Source organism: Sapajus apella, unplaced genomic scaffold (assembly GCF_009761245.1).
Source record: "Sapajus apella isolate SASKATOON/1434 unplaced genomic scaffold, GSC_monkey_1.0 scaffold67, whole genome shotgun sequence".
Lineage (NCBI taxonomy): Eukaryota > Metazoa > Chordata > Mammalia > Primates > Cebidae > Sapajus > Sapajus apella.
Window position 1 is genome coordinate 10941025 of NW_022437007.1, and position 8736 is coordinate 10949760.

At 40.9% G+C, this 8736-nt stretch overlaps 1 long non-coding RNA gene across 1 annotated transcript; it reads left to right on the forward strand.

Annotated features, from left to right (window-relative positions):
• The first annotated feature begins 550 nt into the window (after positions 1-550).
• LOC116530520 lies at positions 551-3683 on the forward strand. The gene is made up of 2 exons (XR_004260044.1): positions 551-976; positions 3398-3683. It is a non-coding gene; the product is annotated as an uncharacterized LOC116530520 (long non-coding RNA).
• Positions 3684-8736: the final 5053 nt, after the last annotated feature.

Genomic DNA, 8736 nt, shown 5'->3' on the forward strand with positions numbered 1-8736 from the left:
TGGGCTTGATAATATTATTCCAAATTGAATACTCACCCCAGAACATAAATTTTCTGTAGGCAGACACCTCCCCCAAAAGAAAGCAGAAGCCCAGTCTGTCTCCAGAACTCAGTAATCACCCTAAATGGTAAAGAGAGCTCAAGAGTGTTACTCTAATTCACTGATTCTCAAATGGGTTACAGCACCTAGGGACCCATAAACCCTTTCCAGGAATTCACAAAGTCAAAACTACTTTTATAATGACACCATTGCCTTTTTTACTCTCATTTTCTTACAAATATACAGTTGGGTTTCCAGAGGCTATATGACACATAATATTGTAACAGATTGAATGTAAAATTCAGAATCCATCTGATTCCCATTAAAAACCTTAATTAAATCGATTTTTAAAAATGTAAAACAATGCCACTTCTCTCACTAGGTTGTTTCCTGAACTATTTAAAAGTTTTAGTTTTGGACATCAGGTTTTGTTTTGTTTTGTTGTTTTGTTTTTGAGAATGATTCTCACTCTGTTGCCCAGGCTGATGTGCAATTGTGCAGTCTCTGCTCGCTGCAACCTCTGCCTCCTGGGTTCAAGAGATTCTCCTGCCTCAGCCTCCTGAGTAGCAGGGATTACAGGCACCCACCATCACAGAGATCATGTAATTGGAATTCAGTCCCATTCTGTCTGATTCAAAAGCCCATGCTTGTTCATCAGGGACAGGGTAAAGTGATGAAATAATGCCCTCAGCTCAGGGGCATTGCAGAAGTCAGGTCAGAGTTATCTCTTCTCCCTGTCTGTTCTGGGGAGCTAGCTTCCAGAATAAGAAAGGTATAGGGTGGTACCAGGTGATATTGAGGCACAGAGTTGCCTGAAGTGTCCTGAGAAGATTCCACTGCATTATTTAAAGAATGAAGGAGGATAGAGGGGGAAGTTTAGGGCTCTAAGATATCTCCACCTTTGCCAAGGATCTGAAGATCACAGATAAAGGAAGAGGTGAGTAATGGACAAAGACTTTGTGAGTATCTTACACGCACAAAACAAAGAGTGATATTATTACACCTTGGGAATGTAAACATAAGCTTTCCCATTCCCAAGACCTTTTCTAGGAGTCTGCAAGTCCAAACTATTTTCATAATACTTAGTTATTATTTCACTTAGGCATTCTTTATCTCATATGTATACAGTGGAGTTTTTCAGAGACTACAAGATGTGTGATATTGTAACACGCAGTCTACAGAAGCAGATATGAGAATCTAGCTGCATTAGAGAGATTTGCAAAAATGCAAAACAACATTACTCTTTTCACCAAACTGTTTTTTGTTCTGGAAAATATAGTTAATTTTCATAAATATACTTTATGTTAATATGAAAAGAGCTTATAACTGTTATTATAAATAAACTAGTGAATATTTTAATTTAAATTTATCATTTTAATTTCTAATACGATAATTATCAACACATAGATTCCACATAAACTAAAACTATTTGGCATCTCAACAGTTTTTTTATGAGTGTGAAGCCAGCTGGGCGCGGTGGCTCACAACTGTAATCCCAGCACTTGGGAGGCCAGGGCAGGTGGATCATCTGAGGTCAGGAGTTTGAGACCAGCCTGGCCAACATGATGAAACCTAGTATCTATTAAAAATACAAAAAAAAAAACAAAAATTAGCCAGGCATGGTGGCAGGTGCCTGTAATCCCTGGTACTCAGGAGGCTGGGGCAGAAGAACTGCTTGAACCAGGGAGGCAGAAGTTGCGGTGAGCCAAAACCATGCCATTGCACTCCAGCCTGGGTGATAGAGTGAGACTGAGTCTCAAAAAAAAAAAAAAAGTGTCAAGCCATCCTTAGATCAAAAAAGTTTGAGAATCACTGGCTACACTGGCTAATACCACCACTTAAACATAACTAAGCTATGACCACCAGAGTTGAAATGAATCACCCAAAGTAACTACAACCTGGTAGAGCTCACAAAGCCAGAATTTCCCACTGGAAATGTTTTAATAACACTGCTCTGACCCTCTCCTTCATTCTAAGTGAAGCCTTTTTCTATTTTCCTATTCTGTCTGCCCAGCTGTAGTCACTATACCCAAAGGCACATTGCTCTTTGTTTGCATACAAACTTATCTCATTTTAGTTATAATCAAGGTTTACAACTCACCACAAGCCAGGCTGCCCTGCCCCTCTTCAACACAGATGACCTCTCCATCCTCACCTGATTTTGAACTACTTTAAATATTCTTCTCCTCCAAGAAGCTCATAATTGGAAACAGACTTTGGATCTTTTCTCCATCTCCAGGGTGGTCCTCACTGAGCTCTTCCCTTGTACTACTATTTCTAAATTCTGGTTCTCCTTTTTAATTCTTTTGCATGATACTGCATTTGCATAAACTGAGGATTTCTATAAATGAGCTCTGGAAAGCTTACCCTGTTTCAAGGTTATTTAGAGAACAGAAGGAATGTGTCTTCATATGAGGTGGGAGGAAAGGAACCCACAACCCAGTCTTTCACTCACCAGCAAAGAATGTGTATGCTTTGGGAAGCAAGGACATCATTGCTGTGGATGACAGTGGACAAACTTCATCCACTGGAGAAGTTTCTTTTGTCTTCAGTCAGTGCCTAGGGAAACAAGTGGAAAAGGACCAGAAAACAATTTCAAAGACATATTTTTTTTTTCCAGCTAGCAACAAGATCACCTTCCTCTAAGGTAATAAAGGTTCATGCAAATATTGAGACTAATTGCTTAAAACTTGCAAACATCAGCAGAGGAAAACCAGTTATCTAATTGAGAAAATCACCGCTGAATTAGGAAAGATAGAGGGCATCTCTAATAGAGGTCTTCTCTACATTCCACTGTCCCAGATACAATGCAATGTACCTCCTATATTGAAGTCACTTCACACTTAGGCAATCTGGCCACCTCTTGGCCTCAGGCTTTGTTGCAGGTGGTTGGGATGGTACCTCAGCATTTTGAGCAGTCATAGCTGTTGACCAAATGGAACTGATTAATAGATTCTCTATGGTAAGTCCTACTCCCTACACAGATCATGCATCTCACTCACCAATAATACACCAAACATTCTTGATAATTCTTTGTAAAATTTTCCCTGTTGATTTTCTTTGAGGTTTTTAAATTTGTTATCTTTTATGTGAACATTTGATTAAAGAGAAATTCCTTGATAGGTTTGTGGGAGATCATGCCAAAAATGATAGAAACTTGAATCAGTCCCCTGGTTCATCCCTTCCAGAGTCTTCAGGATGGCTTGGGGACTGATTTCAGTAACTAAATGCCGACCTGGAGGAAGCTTTCATTGTCTGCTATTAATCAATTTGTTTTCCCAATGTTTAGATTCTTCCTGGAGAATAAATTTTTAGCCAAGAAGAGATTCAATCAAGAGAGTCTCATTATCTTACTCAGGACCTTGAAGATTCGGTGCACTTTAGCTGAGCCTCCACACTGCCACCAAGACATGCGCAGAGAAACTTTTCTCTAGGGGGCACTTCTGCAGAGCACTGACGAATGGAACCAAGGAAAAGAATGTGGGGGTTGAGCGCCTGCATCCACCCTCTGCTAGAAAGGGTTGCTTCCTCCTCCATACTTTCTGTTTTCCACTGGACTTTTCAGAGATGTTTTAAAAACCATTTATTGTTGTAAACATTGAACTAATGAAACAAAACAATAAAACTAAATGTTTAGAAATGTTTTTAACTATTTTAACACTTCAAATTCATCCATTGAGCCACAGATTGAGCAGCAATCAACTTGTGAACATAAGAAATTTCCACACAAGCAATAAATTTCTGTGTACCCTATATCCTAATGTAAAAACAGGTGCCAGAAGAGCCACATATGAAAACTGAATTACACAACACAGAGCTCCTTCTGAAGAAAAAGACAGAGGTAGGAACAACTGGTGCTTCGTTTCCGGATCCAATTCTCATTTATCATCACAGAATTACTGCGCCATCCTGAAATGCAGAGTAACTCGAGATCATGTTCAGAAACAGATCTGACAGACAAAGGTAACTTGCCTTTGTTGAAAACATTTAATGAATGCCCCTGAGACTAACAAAGCTTCCCAGACCCTCTGTGAGAAACACATTAGCCATATTGCAGGCAACTCCAAGGCAGCTGGCACAATTGCTTGAGGACTTTCCAAATAGCAAAATGCTGCTGATGGAAAATGTGACTCTCAGCACATTGGTATGTGGCTGCTGTGACTGTTATCCAAGGAGGGGAAACGAGACCAGAGTGGGGATGAGTGGGTTTCAGCAACCTTGCCTGGCCACACCTGGCAGAGTGAGTGACAGAGACACAAAAATGAAATATTAATATCCATCTTCCACAAAATAAGGTCACTTGACTTGAATGAATTCACTCTGAATTCTCTTTATCTCATATGGTGATAAAAGCAGTTAAAAACCAAAAGTTTGATAATCCTGACAACAGGAAAAAGTAGCTTTCTTCTCCCTTCAAACAAATCACTTTTTCTTTATTCATTTTCCTTCAAAATAATTCTATGCTTTCTTCACAAAGGATTACACATGACTCGAAATTCCAGTGTATTATTTGGGGTGGGAAAAGCTGGCAACTGAAGCATAAAGTGCCATGTTTTTGCAATTATCTCTCTTCTGCATCCCCCTCATGTGTTCCCTAGTGAAGGGGCAAAGCTGAAATGTGGGGCTGGGTGTCTAAGAAAAGGACGTAGCTGTGCTAATGGTGAAAATGTGCTGATTTTAAAAGGTAGTAAAGAGCATCCATGATACAGCTCTGTAGTCTCACTTCTTATTTCTTACAAAAATACGGCTGTTTTGCTGTTGATTTTGACGCTACTTAAGTCTATAAATATATTTTATTCAGACTATAAATAGTTTTGCTCAGATTAGCTTTGGAGCCCAATTGCATTACGTTTGTGCCCTCAGAAGGCAACTTGGAAATAATGGTGAAAAGCATGTGACCTACAAGATCGTCTCATGGGAAAAATGGTGTAATCGACGCGAGGCTTTCCTCTTCTTTTTCTTTTCTATTTCGAAGCATGAGAAAACAGATGGAGTTTTAAGAATACAAAATGCATCCTCCTTCTTCTTTGCTAAGCTTGAGTAGAATTGGTTAAGAATTAAAGAATTTATCAACAAATGAAAATAGCATAGAACACATGTGTTGTTTCCTAATTAAAATCTCTTAAAAATTAATAAATACCAAATGTAGAGGTCTAGATCGAGTTGTGCACTAGCACGAATTCACACACATACTTAAGTGTAGAGGTGCAGGAGTAGTTTTCTGGGGGGGTGTATGTGTGTTTACTCATTACTGCCTCAGGACTACAACAGATAATGGTTATATCAGTCATGTGCATAGATGCCTACATTTAACAGACACGTCTAGTCCTTGAGATATTAAAGTATGGATAGGGAATACAATAGCCTGTAGCCTTGTTTACAAGGGGACATTGATCTTTTCCTTGGTGCTTTTGGAGGAGGAGTGAGAATAACAAGAGCTGTAAGCTAACTTCTGGGTCTTGGTCTTGGAACAAAGGCCTGGTGGGGAGTTGGAATGGTGGAAAGTGTTGCCAGAAACATCTGAGAGCAAGGAAGTCAAAGAGGCACACAGGAGCCATAGAGAAGAGTGAAAGCCAGAAGTCAGTCCTTGGGATGAAGGTGAGGAATCAAGTTTGAGATACTGGTACAGACTATATATTATAAATGGGAGACTGGGTCAAGGATCAGGAACCGAAGAGACTGGGTACGGACGAAAGTGTACTATGATACTGATTAAAAATGGACTGATTATTATAGTTTGCCTTTGCTGCTATAACAAAATTATGAGACTGGTAATTTATAGAGAATAGAAATTAAGTTTTTGCATTTCTGGAGTCAGAGGAGGCCATGATCAAGGTGCTGACATTAGGTGTCTGGTGAGGGCCCTCTTGCAGCATCCTCACTCACATGGCAAAAAACAGAGGGCAGGAAAAGGGCACATTCTCTCTAAAGCCTCTTTATAAGGGCATTAATCTATTCATGATCGTAGAGTCTTTATGATTTAATTACTTCCCAAAGGCCCTACCTCTAAATACCATCACAATGGGGATTAAGTTTGAATATAAATTTTGCCCGTGATGTCATCATTCGAGCTATAGCATTCCACCCCTGGCCCCCCAAAAATCCATAGCCTTCTTACCTACAAAGTCCATTCATTCCATTCAAATAGCCCACAAAGTCTTAACTGTTTCCAGCATCAACTCAAATCTGTAAACTCTAGAGTCTCATCTAAATCAGATATGGGTGAGATTCAAGGTACTCTTCATCCTGAAGCAAATTACTCCCCAGCAGTGAGCCTGTGAAATCCCACAATATGTGCTTCCAAAATACAATGATGGGATAGGTATAGGATAGACATTCCCATTCCAAAAGGGAGAAATATGCAGAAAGAAAGGAGTAATGGCTCCCAGGTAAGTCCAAAATCCAACAAGGCACACAATATTAAATTTGGAAGCTTGAGGACAATCTTCATTGACTCCATATCACACCTTCCAGACAAGCTAGGGTGAAGTTTGGGTCTTCAAGGCTTCAGGGACCCCACCTCCATGGCATTACTGGGTACAGCCCAGACTGCAGCTCTCATGGGCTGGCACTCAGTGTCTGTGGCTTTCCTCAGAGAGGAATTGCCTGATAGTTCTAGTGTCTCAGGAGTAGCCCTGTCCCATACAATGTCATGAGACATTGCCCTTGTGAGGCCTCACTGCCATGGCATTTGGAAACTGTCAAGGCACTGGTGGGAGTGTAGCAGTGAGGACAAGCAGACGTCACTGTCGTGCCATCTTGGGTTTGTGAATTTTAGCCAGCTTCTTTACTGCAAACTGTTTTATCACAGTTTGGTCTTTATGACCTGTATCTTGTGCTTACTTCCTATGTCATTCTGTGACTTGGAATGACTTACTATCTGGGAATGCAGCCCAGTAGATCTCAGTCTCAGTTTATCCCTCCAGCTCCTATTCAAGATGAAGTTGTTCTGGTTCACATGCCTCTGACCCTGTGGCAATTCTCTGCCAGGGCCTTGAAACTCTGAAGCATCCTATGAAATCTAGGTGGAGGTAGCCATGCCTGCACAGCGCATGCACTCTGAGTACCTGCACAGTCAGCACCATGTGGATACTGCCAGGTTTTGCAGATGTGCTCACCAGGGGAACAGCCTGTGCTGTCACTTGAGCCACAGCAGTGGTGTGAGAGGATGCGGGGAGTGAGCAGAGGAGTGCCGCACTGGAATGCAGGAAGAAGAGACTTGAGGAAGCCCTGGGTCCCTTCCTCCCTTGAAAGGGTCCTGTCTTTAAGGTCCTGGTGCCGTGGGCCTGTGATGAGAGTGGCAGCATTAATAATTTCTGAAATGCCTTTGCGGTCATTTTCCGATTTTCTTAATGAATAACATCTGGCTTCCTTCTAGTCACACTAATCTCCTCATCAAAAGGTCACTTGGCCACACCCTTGGTTTTCTCTTTTTTTATTCTTTACATGGCCAAGCTGGGAATTTTCCAAAATGTTTACATTCACTTTTCCTTTTTATTATAAATTCCATCTTTAACTTGTTTTTCTCTTCTCACATTTTACTATAAGCAGTTAAGAGAAGTCACGCAGCGCCCTGAACACTCTGCTTAGAGATTACTTCTGTCAAATATCCTAGTTCATAGCTCTTAAATTCTGCCTTTCATAAAGCGGTAGGACATGGACACAATTTAACCAAATTCTTTGTCACTTTGTAATAAGGATGTCCTTCCCTCCGGCTTTCAGTAAGATATTCCTCATTTTTGTCTAAGACTTCATAAGAATGGCTTTACTTTCTACATTTCTGCCAACATTTCTGTTCCCATCTTAGATAATCTCTGTCGTTGAGGCTCGCTCCATAGCTCTCTTCTTCTGAGCCCTCACCAGAATCGCCCTGAATGCTCCATTAGTGGTAATATAGGTTTCTTCTGGTGTTTACTTTAAAACCATTCTAGCCTCTACCCATTACCAAGTTCCAAAACTGCTTCTGCATTTTCAGGTATTTGTTAAAGCAACACCCTACTTCCTTGGTACCAATTTCTGTCTTAGTTCATTTGTGCTGCTATAACAAAATACTTGAAACTAGGTAATTTATAAAGAAGAGAAAATCAGTTCTCACAGTGCTGGAGGCTGGGAAGTTCAGGATCAAGGTGTAAACATTTGATGTACGGTGAAGGCCTTCTTGTTGCATCCTCACATGGAAGAAGGCAGAGGGCAAGAAAGGGGCACATTCTATCTGAAGCCTCTTCTATAAGGGCTTTAACCCATTCATGAGAGCAGAGCCCTCACAATTTAGTCACTTCCCAAATATGGTTTGGCTCTGTGTCCCACCCAAATCTCATGTTGAATTGTTGGGGTAATCCTTAATGTTGGGGTAAAGGACCTGGTAGAGGTGATTGGCTCATGGAGGTGGATATCCTCCTTGCTGTTCTCATAATAGTGAGTGAGTTTTCATGAGATCTGGTTATTCAATAATATGTAGCTACTCCTCCTTCTCTCTCTCTCCTGCTGTGATGTGAATATGTGCTTGCCTCCCCTCCACCCTTCTGCTATGATTGTAAGTTTCCTGAGGCTTCCCTGGCTCTGCCTCCTGTGCACTTGTAGAACTGAGTCAACTAAACCTCTTTTCTTTATGAATAACCCAGTCTCAGCTAGTTCTTTATAGAGGCATGAGAACAGATTAAAACAGGGCTTACCTCTTAATATTGCCACAACAGGAAT